Raw genomic sequence first — 16,161 nt, 5'->3', positions numbered from 1 at the left:
CAAGCTAAGTTATAGTTTACATTCGAACATATTCAACACTCAGAACTGAGCATGTGGAGAGGCATTCTTTCAACTAGCTTAAAGGGAATGATTTGCAGTAGAAACATTTTCTCTGTTTTCTCAGTATGTTTCCTATTTTGGGTTTGAAGTTCATGCAGTTTTAACTGTAAAACCGATTTGGAACTAGTACCTCCCCATATATAGGTATTTAGTGTTGTTTCCCACTGAAAAGAATTTGTGTGTTCCCAAAAAGTTAGCTTACTAACGGGTTTTATACTCATTTAACTCTCAGAATTGAGCATGTGTAGAGACATTCATTCATATAGCATAAAGGGAATAGTTAGCAATAGAAACACTTACTCTGGTTTCTCAGTATATTAACTAGTGCCGGTCTGAACTTCATGCATTTTTCACTTTTGAACCGACTTGGAACTAGTACCTCCTCATTTATACGTATGTAGTGTATTTCCCCAATCAAAAGTAACTGTGTGTTCCCTACAAGCTAAGTGATAGATGGCTTTCACACAGAGTTAGCTCTCAGAACTGAGCATGGGGTGAAGCGTTAGTTCATCTAGGATGAAGGGAATGGGTTGCAGTTGAAACACTTATCTGGATTTTCAGTTATGTTTCCTAGTGCCAGTTTGAAGTTCATTCAGTTTTCATTGTAAAATTGACTTCGGGCTAGTACCTCCCCATATATATGTATGTAGTTAGTTCGGCACTCAAAAGAAACTGTGTTCCCTACAAGCTAAGTGATAGATGGTATTCTCTAGCATTAAACTCAGAACAGAGCATGTGGACAGGCTTTCATTCGTCTAGTATAAAGGGAATGGTTTGCACTAGAAATAATTACTCTTGTTTCTTAGTATGTTTCCTAGTGTCGGTAAATTTGCTGCAGGTTTCACGGTGAAACAGTTGGACCTAGTACCTCTCCATATATATGAATGTATTGTAGTTTTCCACTCAAAAGAATATGTTTGTTTCCAACAAGCTAGTTGACTGTCGGCTTTCACACACACTTAACTCTCAGAATTGAGCATGTGGAGTCTGGTTCGTTCATCTAGCATAAAGGGAATGGGTAGCATAAGAAACACTTACTCTGATTTCTCAGTATATTTCCTTGTGCCGGTTTGAATTTCATGCAGTTTTCACTGTAAAATCGACTTGGAGCTAGTACCTCCCCATATATATGTATGTAGTGTAGTTCCCCAGTCAAAAGAAACTGTCTGTTCCCCACAAGACTAGTGATAGATGATTTTGCACACATTCAACCCTCAGAACTGAGCCTGTGGAGAGACGTTCGTTCATCTAGGATGAAGGGAATGATTTGCCGTAGAAACACTTACTATGGTTTCTCAGTATATTTCCTCGTGCCAGTTTGAATTTCATGCATTTTTCACTGTGAAACAGAGTTGGAGCTAGTACCTCCCCATATATATTTATATAGTGTTATTCCCAACTCAAAAGAAACTGTGTGTTCCCAAAAAGCTAGGTGATTGACGGCTTTCACGCACACTTAAGTCTCAGAATAGAGCATTTTAAGATACGTTCATTCATCTACCATAAAGGGAATGGGTTGCATTAGAAACACTTACTCTGGTTTCTCTGTTTCGTTCCTAGTGCTGGTTTGAATTTCATGCACTTTTCACTGTAAAGTCGACTTGGAAATATTACCTCCCATATATATGTATGTATTGTTTTTCCCCACTCAAAAGAATCTGTGTGTTCCCTACAAGCTAACCGATAGAAGGCTTTTGAACACATTCATCTCTCAGAACTGAGCATGGAGAGAGGCGTTCATTCATCTAGGATGAGGGCAATGGGTTGCAGTAGAAACACTTAGTCTGGTTTCTCATTATTTTTCCAAAGTCTGGTTTGAATTTCATGCAATTTCCTCTGTAAAACCAGGTTGTTGCTAGTATCTCACCATATAGATATTGTGTAGTTTCCAATAGAAAAGAAACTGTGTTTTCCCAACAAGCTAGTTGTTTGATGGCTTTCACACACATTCAACTCTCAGAATTGAACATGTGTAGAGGCTTTCGTTCATGTAGCAAAAATGGATTTTGTAACTTTAGAAACACTTACTGCGATTTGTACATATGTTTTCTAGTGCCGGTTTAAAGTTCATGCAGTTTTCAGTGTAAAACCATGTTGGAGCTACTACCTATCCATATATATATATGTACTTTAGTTCCACACTCTATAGAAACTGTGTGTTCACAACAAGATAGGTCATTGACTGATTACACGCACATTCAACTCTCAGAATTGAGCATGTGGAGACGCGTTCATTAATGTAGCATAAAGGGATTGAGGAGCCATAGAAACACTTAATGTGATTTCTCAGTATGCTTCTTAGTGTCAGTTTCAAGTTCATGCACTTTTCTCTGTTAAACCGAGTTGGAGCTAGTACCTCCCCATATATATTTATGTCGTGTGTTTTCCCACTGAAAAGAAACTGTGTGTTCCCAACTAGCTAGGTGATTGACGGCTTTCACACACACTCAGCTGTCAGAATTGAGCATGTGGAGAGGCGTTCATTCATCTAGCATAAGTGGAATTTGAAAGCGATTATAATGACCTATGTTGGTATTAAAACAGTAAAGGGAGCATTATTTAAGAGCCTGTATAGTTATGGTCAGCATACATGACAGAATTTCATTTTCAGCAGATTTCTTTTTTTATGGTTCAGAAAACTTAATTCTTTCCTGTAACTGGATATAGATAGTGAATGTTTTATAGTCTTTTAGCAACTGCTTTAAACTAGAATTGTTACTTTGCTTTTGGTCTTTAAACTAAGGGAATATCCAGAATTCCAGCGGCAGTTCAAATGAAAGGGCCTGAACCTTGCCTATTAATTGTTTTAAGTAGAGTAAGAACAACTGTAGACTAGGGTACTGTGGATAACTGAAGGGCTGCTTGGATATGTTATATGTAAGTTATATTTTCAAAAATTATTTATATCATGAAAATCAATCAACCTTGGTGATCTATTTGGTATAATTTAATCTTTAATAATGTAGATTTTGATAGCCCTCTTATTTATGTAACTTATGAAAACAAGTTGGCTTTATATAACTACTTTTTAAATAAATGATTAAATTTTGGGTTTTTTTTATCATTTGCTTCTTAAAAATAGGATATTAATTACACAATATGTATTTTCCTTCAAGTTCATACTTTTTTCCCTAAACTATCTTGACTTGTTTAGATAAGTTAACCCATAGTCTGATTTATTTTAAACACTCAGAATGTTCTTCTGTCTGTTGCTTTATTAGAGAGCAAGAATTCCTTGTTATTTTTAATAAAATATACTTGCAGGAAACTATACTGGGATTCTTTCATTCACAGAGTCAAGCAATGATTCCTGTTTTGTTAGATCAGCTGTCTAGGCCTCTTAACTTCCAAACGATTACATGGACAAAGTTAAAAACGCCATAAATGATCCACTAAGAAAGTTTATTGTGTTCCTTGATTAAAAGTATAAATATGGGTCAGCCTTAAATTCGGATGTAAAGCTGTTATGAATTACATGAGTCTTCTCCAAAATTCTTTTGTTAAACATTTTTTATTGATTTATAATCATTTTACAATGTTGTGTCTAATTCCAGTGTTCAGCACAATTTTTCAGTCATTCATGGACATATACACACTCATTATCACATTTTTTTCTCTGTGAGTTATCATAACATTTTGTGTATATTTCCCTGCAAAATTCTTTAATTTGGGCTTTAAACCCTCCAATAAAATACTGGTTTGAAGGAAGAAGAAAGTCGAGAATTGATTCAATCCAAATTCTATGGGAATAAACAAAGCTAAATGTTTTAGTCATTTTTTGAAGCGGAACAGATATGTTTTCTGCACCATATGATTTTAATATTATTCATCTGAACATACGGTTTAGACACCATGAGACCACAAGCCAACAAACAAGATGTCAGGTAAAGCAAGAAAAAAAACTGAGGGGACTTTCTACTGCAAAATTTCCCCTAAATCGAACTGTAATAGAGAACAAATCTGACACCACATTGGATCTGTTCCTTTAGTTTGAAGCACTGTGCCCTGTTTTCCAGGCTTAAACTTGCTGGCTCTGCACCTTTTGTAAAACAACGTTGCCTTTAGCCTAAAACCTACAGGAAAGCCTATTCTCGGGGCTCTGACCTTTAATGATGTTAGCACTTCTGCACTTATGCAAGGATGGCAAGTTGCAAAATAGAGAATAACCTTTGTTTTGTTGGAGGTTTAAAGGGACACCACAGCCTGACCCACATGGATGACTGCAAGAACAAAGAATGCCTGCAGCAAGAAGTTTGCACAGCCAACCACACTCCCTCCCCTTTTTAGCTTAAAAGGGGCCTGAATTCTGACTTGGGCAAGATGATTCTCCAGGACATTAGTCCCCCATCTTCTTGGTCTGCCAGCTTTCTGAATAAAGTTACTATACCTTGCTCCAAAACCTTGTCTCCTGATTTATTTTTGTATCACTGTTGTGTAGCGAGCAGAAAAAGTTTGGCCTCGGTAACAGAACCAGCTTTGTCATTCCGTCTGATGTGAAATCTCTCTGGGTGTACACGTGCTTGCCTGGTGGTGGTGGTGGTGGTAGGCAAAAATATTTCACTTCTCCTGATTTCAATAGGCTAAAATTTCCTGCTATTTAAGTCAAATCTAGACTTTTACAGAATCACCTGCAGATGTGCTTCTGGAAGCCAGAAAAATTCCAACAATGAAAATAATTCTATTGTCTCCAGACAAGATACTTTTCCTCAAAACTAAGTAGCTGTGAGACACACTTCAGGAGTACAGATTGATGCAGTGTGCTTCATTTCCCATGTTGTTCCAACACAATTTTCCAGTTATATCAAAGTAAATTAAAATCGGTCTTCAACAGCAGATGCTCTGGCATGATACAACAATGTCAATTCCACTTATTTATTGAGCTAGAGCAGCTTTAGAGTAAATGATTTTATACCAAACGCCTGCTTGATGTCCTCTCTTCTCCCTTGTGGCTAATTCCTTCTTCTTTCTTCCTAAAAGTTCTCCTGTTATGGAGTTAGCCCTTACTGTGCACATTCAATTGGGAAGGCACAAATTAAATAAATGAGGGGATGACATGCATATTTAATTCTTATTTATACATAAATACAAGCACAGAGGACCTGTGTCTTGGAAGACGTCACTTCCTAATGTGGGCAAGAGGATGGTCTATAGTTCAATCAAAGATCTAAAAGCAGTTTTCTAGGATATAATAAAGCAATGCCTGAGTTATAAGACAGAACAACCCCTGGATATGAATCAGTGGCACCAACCAGTGGGGGCACATGTGTGCACACACACGCCCATGCACACGGAGCAGCCTTGGAGACACTCCATCTGTGCTGATGGAGCAAAGTCATGCTGGGGAGATGAGGAAAAAGTGCCTAATACAATCAAATCAGGACATCTGAGGAATGGGTAATAGGAGTCAATTGAATTTTCTGCTTTGCTGAAGGTCAAACAAAAACACTTTTAGTTTCAAACGTCATTATTAAAAATGTTCTTAAAGCACAGGAGCCTGTTTTCCTGCCTTGCTTAGTGTCATATGCCATATTAAACATGACAGATTTATGCTTCTCTGACTGTGGAATGGGAAAGGCCTTGCTGTCATATTCTGAATATTAGTCTATGTTTTGCAGCACAGTGGATACTGAAAATGGGGCAAATTGAGTGAATGGGAATGGACATAACCTAGCAGTCATTGACTGTGTGTGATTTGCCAACTTTCTCCAAAAAGTAGGGGTAGCAAGCAAATCAGATAAATTCAGGGATCGTGGGGTGGGGAGTTGGGTGGGCTGACAGCTGGGTGGTCTCAGGTAGCTGTTTTACTGTGTAAAATAGTGACTATGATCCACAGTGACACACTGTCAAATTCTTGTGCCTGTAGCTGTGATACCTGGCCAAGTCTGTGCAGCCAATTTTATCGATGGTGCATAATGAAAATAACTAACCTTCCCTGAGGACCATCTTATGTGACATCCATTCATTGACTCACTGAATTCCCTAAGCACACTTTTTGGTACATAACAGTCTTAAAATATGAAGCAGAGATAAAATGAAGCTCTAAAGTGTTGAAACCTTGCCCGAAATCATGCAGATGGGAAGATGCCATGCCGGGAGCTAAGCTTGGGCCAGACTACAGAACCTGAAGGGCCCAGCAAGTCCCCTCACTCAGGAACCTGGCCCACAGCCACTGCCAGGCCCTGTTCTGTTTCTATGAGTGTTCATGGGAAAGTGCCATGGACTTAGCATAAATATGACTTGATTAAGGAATTCAAACTGGGATAGAATTTTGTTGGGGACTGTAAGCTGGGAGTGAAACTGTCAGTGAAGTAAGGGAGGAAACAGCCCTGGTTGTAAGAACATTTCTAGGGAAGAAGGCTCCCTAATGGGCTGGCATGGGAATCGCTGTGGTTGTGAGCCCCCTGTTGCCCTGTGTGGGAGTGGGCAGGGAAGGAGAAAGACTGTTCAGACTGGTCAAAGTCACTACAGTTTGTAAAGAGCTGAGGTCTGTTCCCTCACAGCTCAGACACATGCAGGACATGAGGATGCTTAGCTAATGACCAACAGTGGGTAGCAAAGCCCAAGAGTGGGGTGGGGAGGAGAGATGGGACCACCTTCTAGAAGAACCTCTGCCCCAGGGTCCAGGAATGTAATGAATGATTGGGGATTCACAAAGGGTTTTTATGGCCTCATCAGGTAGTTCCTACTTTAAAATGATAGTCTGGAATTTATGGTAAAATACGGTGGAATGACTGCTCTTATTTTAGTTTCTGCAAACACTTAAATGGATGGATTTCTATCTCCATTATACAAGCACTGCTGGGTAACCTTTAGAGCCATGTGAGGATCAAATGAGTGAGTACTTATTAATACTATTACCATGCTTCTACTGAATTAACACTTCAGCAACAGTATAATGGCCACGCTTCTTAACAACTGCCTCTGTAAGAGCTCTTGTAAGTCACAAATAAAAATTATAAAGAAAATATATTAAAATAATAACAATTACAGTTACAACAAATATGTTGTTTATAGCAATGATAGTGTTAGCATCTCCCTCTCATATTAAACAATACCCAACATTGGATTCCTTAGGAAGCAATGCCAATGCATGTTTGGACTTTTCAAAGTCTTCAGCCCATGAAGCCTTTTTACTCACATTGGTCCACCACAGCCAGAATTGCTGTTCCTTGCATGGTGGGCTGCCACGCTGCAATGTCCTGGGCTTTTTCTGGCACCATGCGTCTATACTGGATAGTCAAGTTTCCACATACCCACTCTGATTTGCAATATATTGTTCTCCAGAGCCAACGGAGGGGCCACTGGAAAGAGGCCACAGATAAGGTGGTGAACCCAAACTGAATACCTGTTAAAGGAATGGACACACAACATGGAGTGGTGGATGGATGGAAGGACAACAACAATTCCTCTACTCCTGTAAAGAGAGAGGGGCAAATGGTGAACTAAATCCCAAAGAGAAGACATTCATGGTAATAATATTATTCAACAGTGAAAGAATCCAAACAAAAGGCAAATATAAAATCTCTCGGAAGAAGACTCATTACAAACTGTTTCTTTCACGTATATAACCTTAGTAGGAATAACATACTTAAAAATCTTCAACCAATCATAGTTATTTGCTGGTAATAAACTTGGGAATCTTGAAGCATATTATTCACTCTCAGTGTTGATAATACAATCTTGGAAGATGATTTGTCATTGAGGATTAAGAAAAAGAATACTGTGGTTGTATATAAGAATTTAAAAAGGAATAAGGAATGTACTTTTGGGAAAGCTCTGCATAGAGAATGTTGGAGGAAATGCACTGAAAATAGGCAAGTGAGCAAGCTCCCTTGAGTCTGGGAAGGTGAGTGCAGCACATTCAGAGAGTCTATGAAGTTATTACAAGTCACAGAAAGGTATGCAATTAAAGTGTGTTCCTAAGCAAAATATCCTTCTTCAGGAATTTTTATCTTGATATTTCTATGGTCTGTGTGGTCACAGGAAGTCAAAGTTATGGTGGTGGCTTAGAAGTTCTTTTCTCTCTGTCTGTAATTTACAGGACATTGCTACAGATGGGGCAGCAGAGATCTGCGGTAAGCTGTTCCATGGGGTGGGGGAGCAGTTAGAAATGATAAGGCCAGAGATCTAAAAGACTTTTAGACCCTAACTGGCAGACTTTTAAGTAAACTAGCACAGGTATGTAACTAAGACAGTGGATGAGAGGCAAGTTTGTAGTCCCTTCAGTGTTACTGCTCAGTCAAGGGATAGGGACCACTCTGGCCAGGAATGGCAAGACAGTGGATTGGGTGGATGGGTAGGAGGAGCTGACATTTGCTTCTGACCTGAGAGGCAGGGGTGTGTTGCAGAAAAACCGACAGTGCTGGAAAGAAGCCTCATGTCCACAGCCTAAAAGGAGCTGTCATATTCAGGGAGGTCACAGAGAAAGAACCAGAGTTAGTGATGCCACAGGGTCAGCAGCGTGGCAGCAGTGATATCAGTATATGTTTCCATAACCCACCTAACCCTACATGAACACATCTGCCTACAGGGGGCAGGTAAGTAGCAGAAATATGTGGAGTGGGTGCAGCCACTGGCAAATTGGCAAGTGGACATCTTAATGAAATGCACTGCTCACAGTCACCATATTGGAAAGAGGGCCCCACACTGTCAGATCCCTTTCTTATTCAAGAGAAACTAGAAATTAAGACTTCATTAGCAATCATCCCTCTTCAAACCCAGAAAAGATATCATTTATAATGACAACAAAGGCACAGACTATTCAGAAATAAATTAATGAAAAATGTTAAAATGATTCTGATAAATGACTTAAAAAGAGAAAAAAATGATAATTGAATGAACAGTAGAATGCACCATCCTCTTCAGTTGGCAGACTCAAATTTGGGGGACTTGAACATTTTTTCTCCAAAATAAATTTAGTATCTGAATGCAAATTTAGTTAATAATCCTGAATGGATTTAAGAAAAAATTCTGAAAGGTGATCCTAAATTTCTTCCAGAAATATACACAAATATACAAATAAAATAATGAGGAGGGATGTTTGAATTTGTAATATTAGGGACATTCTGGAAAAGGATAAAATAGGACCAACTGTAGGAGATATTAATCTATGGTCATGGAAACAGTATAGAAATAGTGCACTGAGAGAATGAATGAAATAGAACACATTTCAAGAATAGACGTGGATATTTAAGAGATTTTAGAAATATTATAAAACTGACACTTAAAATCAGTGGATTCAGGTACTGGTGTAATTAGCTAAATCATTAGAAGGCCTGGTACACTGTCCTCAATTTTGACATTAAAATAAATTCCAGAAAATTTTTAATTAAAAATAAAACACTAGAAATAACCCAACATGATTTAATCTGTTCAGATATTCAAGCGAGAAGAACTTTCTAAAAAGCTTTTGGAACAAAGACCAACAAGAACAAAGGCCTAGCAACTCAGCAAGGCCAGAAACGCCCCCTGTAAAACAAAGCTGACCCTCTCCCAACCCTCTCTCACGGACCTGTATTGCTCTCTGATACTTTCTATACTTTCTTCTTCCCTTTAAAGTCCAGTTTCTTGGAGAAGTGCCTGCGCTGATGACTCCTCCAGGGCTCAGAGCCCTGCATCCCCCACAGCCCCACCACGGCACTGATACAGGAGTTGCACTGCCGGTGGCTGCGTGTTTCAAACCAGTGGGCATTCTCAGCTCCTGTTTATTTGATTACCAGGTAGCTTTTGCCGTGGACAAATATTTTCCTTTCAGTGGAACATTTTGCCCCCTTAATTTTTGTTTTACTTAAATAAATTTTAAAAGCCCAGGCAGAAAAGTGTGTGTGCACATATGCACACACACAGATACACACAGATCTGTTTTTTAAAGGCTACATTAGTGTAGTCCAACTCCGCCTTTTCCTCAGTTTAGACAATTAAAGGTGGGCTTTAGCCCTTGCTTTTATGCCCCACACACCCCCCCTTTCTCACTTCGCTCCCTTTAGTCAGTGTTCAAATTCCTCTTAAGCCAGGTTACAGCCTTCTCTGTGTTGCCTCAAATCGTTTTCTCTCAACTGCACTGCTATTCTTCTTTCTCTTGGTGGACCTCTCTTCTCCCATTTGCCATGTACATGGCCCTTTTCCCCAGGGCCTCGTCTTCAGTCCTCCACCTGGCAGGACTGAATCGCCCCCACGGCCTCACCCACAGCTCCTCTGAGCTCCTGACTGGTGAATCCAGCTTAACAACGGACATCACTCCTTATATGTCCCATAGACACTTCGCACTCAAAATGACACACACAGAACCATCTCCTTGAAACCAGCTCCTCTCCTTACACTCCCCCTGCAGATCTGCTCTCCGTATGGGTCACTGGAAAGTCACCTCAGCAGCTCTGCGGCCCGCCGCCCCGGCCCTCCAATCCCCACTGCAGCAGTCACCACTTCTGCCGCCCATGTCTCTCTCTTTCTGCCCACGGCCTCTCAGCAGGCGTGTGCCATTTGTTGTCTGGGTTACCTGCGTTGGTCCCCGAAATATCCTTTCCCCCCAAAATATGGGCCTCTCCCCCTAAAATAGTATCTTCCATTCTGCTGCCAGAATAACCAGATATTCTGCAACATAAACATTATGCAATTCTCTTACTTACAAATAATCCAATATATCCCTGCTTCCTTAAGGATACATTGAAGTCTAAGCACACAAGGCCCATCGTGACAGAGGCCTTGTGCACCTGACATTCCCACCTATGGATCCTTTGTTCTAGCCCTACTTGTTGTTCTTCAGTCTGGCCAAGCCGCTTCATGCTGTGTACACATATATGTCTCCACCTCTCTGCATGAAGTGTCCACTCCCTCTACCACAAAATAGAGAGCTAACGTCCTTTCACCTTTCAAGATTCAGTTCAAATATTTCCAGCTCTAGGAAGTCCAATTTGTGTTCACCTGCTTAGCAATCCATCAACTACTCGCCATGCCTCGCCTAGCCTGGGGAATGCAGACACCAAGTCTTACCTGTTTTGGTCTCCCCAGCAGTTGATACAGTGTTTGGCATAGCAGTGCTCAATGCTTGTTGGTTGGATAAATGAATGAATCAGTAAAGAGATGAGAGGTCTACAATCGCCCCCAGTTACTCAGCTGCCATTTTGGGAAGTTCATTCTGCGGAGTTAAGGAAATGTGAGTGCAGGTGGTGGGCAGACAGAACAGTGGTGAGGGCGTGGGGGAGACAGGCCTGGTCCTGGAGAGCGCAGGATAGGCGTGGGTGGGAGAGCACTGGAGAGAGAGGGAATGGAGGGGGCGGGTCCAAGGAGATGTTGAAGAACAACTGATATTAAATGCAGTAAATTAAGTGGAGAACATAATATATGAAGGGGAAATCAAGTTAACAAAGCAAGGGTGGAAAAGGCAGTACCAGAGATGAAGAGCTCTCACTTCATCCCTCACAGCATTTCACTTATGGCACCTGCCCTCTGTGAAGGCAGTGTCAAATTCTTGAGAGACTGGTGTTTGTGCTGTGGGTGCTCTAAGTACAAAACGGTATCTTATGGCTTCCAGATTTTAAGACTGATAGATAATTTCTCTTATGTCCCATGTCTGAGTTCTCAGGCAGCAGGATCATTCGCTGGTGGGGGGAGAGATATTGTGGTTAACAACTCAGGGTTACTCTAATAATCTCAAAGGACAGTGGGGAATTCATGAAAACAAATAAAAGAGAAATTTCACTCAGAAAAAACCATATGTCATATAGAACTTTGTGGGGGCATTGGGGGCAATGTTACCGCCACCTCATCTAACAGTTTTATTTGAGTGTGTTGAAACTCCAAGCTCAAGTCACTTAAACAAGTAGGAGAACCAGGGTCCAGGCTGTGGTGCTCCAGACATGGACGGGAAGATGAAAAGCCTGACTACTGCCTCCGACAGGATCAGTCCAGTCGGGGAGTACAATGGACATGGACACGATCACACACCATCAAGACAAGAATCAAGTGCAATTCATGCCTAGACAGGAGAGCAGATAATCTCTAAATAGTGGAGGGGTCCCTGCCAAGGCTTGGCAAGTGTCCTTCCAGGCAGAAAAGCAGAGAAATATAATTCAGGCGAAGGAGACTAAGGTTGGTGGCTGGGTGCAAGGCCTAATGAAGCACAGATGGAGGGCTCCAGGGTCATCTGTCAGTAGCTGTTCCCCTTCAGCAGCTAAGAGGCATAACTAAAAAGGCAGGTGGGGTGTCATTAATGATCATGGGGAAAACTGGGAGGAGGAAATTGAGGTCAGGAGATCACCACCAAAGGCAATTTATTTTAGAGGAACAAAAATAATTCAAAAAGCACTTGGAAATTCTATCTCCCATGAATGAAAAGAACACAAAATAAGTTTCACTCCAGCGTTGAATACAGAATAACAGACTGCCTACTCTCAGAAATGGATTGAATTTTCTAATTCATCAGGGATTATTTAGATAATAGGAAAACGAATAAATCTGAACAATCTCTCTAGAATAGCTGTTACTCCATCCTGTTATGTAGGGTAGAGTTAGGCTGAATTATTTAATTGATATTTTAATGAGACTATAAATTTCTAAAAGCCTTATCAATTTCTCCCAAAAGCGTACAACTTTTCCTTTCATGACATTTATTTGACTTAATTAGAATAACTTTTTTCCAAGGCTTTTTTTGTGTGTGTTAAAATACCTAATGATATGCTGCCCCCAGAATGTTGTTGTTATTATTAATACTGATAATAGCCCCAATAAGACATATTTACAATTATGACTCATTTTGGAATAACAGGTCATTGGTTTAAAGTCCTTTTGAAAATAAGAAGAATAAACGAACATAATTACTACACCAGGGACAGCAGCTGCACCCTTAATGGAACCTGGTCACTAAACACAACAAAAGCAAAGATGAAACTCAAATCAGACACCAGGCCACAAAGCATAGCTGACTGAAGATGCCACAAGATGACCTTTCATTCACCGAGGGAACCAGATGCATTTCTATGTATAATGTATATTGTTAAAAGCAATTATTTTATATATAGAATGTAATTTAGGAAAAAGAAAACTCCATCTGTAGACTTATAAACAGGAAGCACAAAGGGGTGCCTTTGCCAACAAGAACCTGCATGCATAAATGCAAAGCCTACTGACAAAAATCCTTTCCTGTCTCCTAAGCTTAAAAAAAAACTACTTCAAGGCAGTGGTGAGCTGAAAGGGCTCAGATACAAAACGTGCACATCATCAGCCTTCTAGTAGATAAAAGTGCGCCATGCATAATAGAAAAGATAACGTTTCCTATGGAAATCTATTTTGAGATTCAACAATTTAAAGGCAACTGAGAGCTCAAAACCAAGTTCAACCAAAGAGGAACAGAGCCCAAGCAAATGTACAGAAATGGACAAAGTCATTGGAGAAGGAGGGGATCTGTGTTCTACCGATACTCCAGATCAGCAAATTCATCCTGAATTCAAGCCAGTGATGTGACATGATGTCACTCAAGGAATCAGGCAGAAACCATCAGCCAGAAGAAATAGGAACAATATCAAAGGCAGGTGTGAGATGTGGAAGGGGTGACCCTGTGAACCTTGCTGCAATGAGGCAGGATGTGCTTGCGGGCTTTCTGCACAGGCTGGCTGGCTCACATGACTCTATTTAGAAGGATATCAGCCAACAGCTGTGCCACACGGGCTACAGCCTGAGCTGAGTCACATCTAGTAACGGTTCTGAGTTCATCCTTAGACGACATGACCAGAAGGATCTGAGAATCAATGGAGGAGACGTATCTGAATGAGTATTCCATTTCATTCCTTGGCAGTAAATCTTCAGCTTTGTGCAACATAAATATTGACAAAGATACACACAGGCACCCTATTTGAAAGCCTGACTGCATAATTGCATCTAATCGAGAAAAGCGGGCTCCGTTTCAGTATGCTAGGACATTGTTTGGCTCGGTAACCAATGCTTCTGAGACCCAAAGCATACTCTAGTATAACCGACAGCACAGAAATCTCCATTGATGACTTACTCATTTCAGGGTATTCATAAAATAACCCCAGTTTGCCCATGGGATACAGATGGTTTTCCCGTTCCCATCGTGGGTTGGTCTGTTCTGCTCCCAAAACTGTGGCATCATTAGATTCATGATCCAGCTGTCAAACAGATCAAATTATAAGGCAGGATATTATCAGACCAAGGTCATAAAGGTATTACTGATATCTCAAGCTGAACACATCATCTTCCCAAGAATTTAATTTCTTGTTTTCAGGATAAATTTCTTTTTATTGCTGCCTCCCTACCCTCAAATATTGTGAAAACTAGTCCTGACTACATGCCTTGGGTTTACCAAAATTGTAACGACTACTACTACTTTATCTCCTACCTCCTTTTCAGGTGTTCATTTTAGCTTTTAGAAGATGCCTTCCCTCATTTGTCTTTTTTACCCCCACTTCTCTCCTATTATCCACCATGGCCTTTCCAGTCTGAAAGTCGTCAGAGAAAATAAGTAAAAGAAAGAAATACAGGTTCTGTGAGCTGGTGATAAGTGCTGTGGAGGAAAATAAAGGAGAGCGAAGAATGTGTGCTAGGGAGGAGTGGGGATGGGGCAGTGACCTTTGAATAAGGCAAAGACTGAAGCAAAGGGGTGGGCAGAGGAGGGGCAGAGGAAACAGTGATCACAGGCCTGCAGGTCCCTCACGCTGGACAGACAGCATGGAGACTGGTGTGGGCCACAGTGAATAGGAAATAAGTGGTGGTTTTGGGGGTGGAGCCTTAGAGGCTGCCGTGAGGATGTGGGCATTTTTCCCTTTGAAGGAATTGCGGAGCCATGGAGGGTCACCGAGCAAAAATGTGATACTCTAATGTTGGATAGAACAGGTCCAAGACCCTAATACAAGCTGAACAAATCAAGGGACAAAGAAGTGACATGCCACCTCAAATTCAGTGCAGAGCTTGAAAGAAACACAGCCTCGACTCCCAGCCCAATGCTCTGTCCCCTTCTGGATGCTGTCCCACAGAGCTGTCTCTAAAGTTATGTTTTTTCCTCACTCAAAGGCTTGTGGGCCAACTGAATGCTTCCCCCTTTTCAAATGGCAATTTATCCTGAAAGGAAATCAGAGTTGGCAGTGAAACAAGGCATGGACCTGTAGCCTACAGAGCTGTTGTCCCTGAAAGCAACAGCTGGCGCGTGGTTTACTCGTGGAGTTCAGCAGAAGAGACAGAGCAACAACAGACAACTTAGCATCTGGCTGAGTTTCGGCTGACTGCACTGCACGTTTGGATGTATTTCAAATTTGGACAGTGAGGCGGCTTCACACGAAAGGCAGGTGTATACATCATACATGCCCACACGTCTGTATGCATACACACGTAGACACACACAGAGCATATGATGTGACTTGTAAAGAGCTGCCTCTGCTTGGTTTCCCACAGCCTCTAATTTCAGCATTAACCTTTCACTGGCCATGCTCCCAGGTTTGCTACGAGATTTCTTTGCAATGGAACATGCCCTTCGCTTCACAAACGTTCCCCAATTCTTTCAATGACATTAGGGGAAGAGCAGGGAGCCCTGGGAAATGCTGGGGATATGGACTCGAGATACCCCTGAATCTGAATCCACACTTCATGGCTTATTTGTTATTTAACTTTATTTACATTCAAAATGCAATTGTTGCAGATCTCAGAAGATGATTTACACTCACTGCTATGGCAGAATGTTGCGGTTAGTAGACTCACCACAGGATCCTCTTATTCAACACGTTCTTCCAATATTTCAGATATTACTGTATCACAAATGCCCATTTCTATATTTTGATATCTGCTTTTCAGTATAATTATCTTTCTTCTTTATTCTCTATATATTATGATTTTAGAACATTTTTCTGAGAAGTGTTCCACAGGCACTGTACATATGATACTTGGATAAAGAGATCCTGGAGATCAAAACCACATTTAAATCCTTAGATAAACTCAGCTGTGTCATATACATGGCTAGGTTTAGTCTGCTTACTTTGTTACTTTGTTTAGTAATTTTTGTTTCAAAGAACAAGATCCTTCTGTATAGCACAGGGAACTACACTCAATAACTTTTAATAGCCTTTAGTGGAAAAGTATATGACAAGGAATATATAT

General features: G+C 40.7%; 1 protein-coding gene and 1 long non-coding RNA gene across 2 annotated transcripts in view; one reads left to right on the top strand and one right to left on the bottom strand.

Annotated features, from left to right (window-relative positions):
* Positions 1 to 16,161, top strand: part of LOC140690341 (uncharacterized) — a 414,099-nt gene that overhangs the window by 151,653 nt on the left and 246,285 nt on the right. The gene's annotated exons all lie outside the window — the stretch shown is intronic.
* Positions 7,157 to 16,161, bottom strand: part of LOC140690374 (uncharacterized) — a 47,819-nt gene continuing 38,814 nt past the window's right edge. Inside the window, exons 5-6 of the long non-coding RNA XR_012065641.1 lie at positions 14,060 to 14,183; positions 7,157 to 7,405 (exon numbers count right to left, since the gene is read on the bottom strand). This is a non-coding gene — a long non-coding RNA (uncharacterized lncRNA). The remainder of the gene's footprint in view (positions 7,406 to 14,059; positions 14,184 to 16,161) is intronic.

This window comes from Vicugna pacos, chromosome 30 (genome assembly GCF_048564905.1).
Source record: "Vicugna pacos chromosome 30, VicPac4, whole genome shotgun sequence".
In the NCBI taxonomy this organism is placed as follows: Eukaryota; Metazoa; Chordata; class Mammalia; order Artiodactyla; family Camelidae; genus Vicugna; species Vicugna pacos.
The sequence above is the reverse complement of the archived record's forward strand: the minus strand, read 5'-3'. Positions and strand labels throughout refer to the sequence as shown.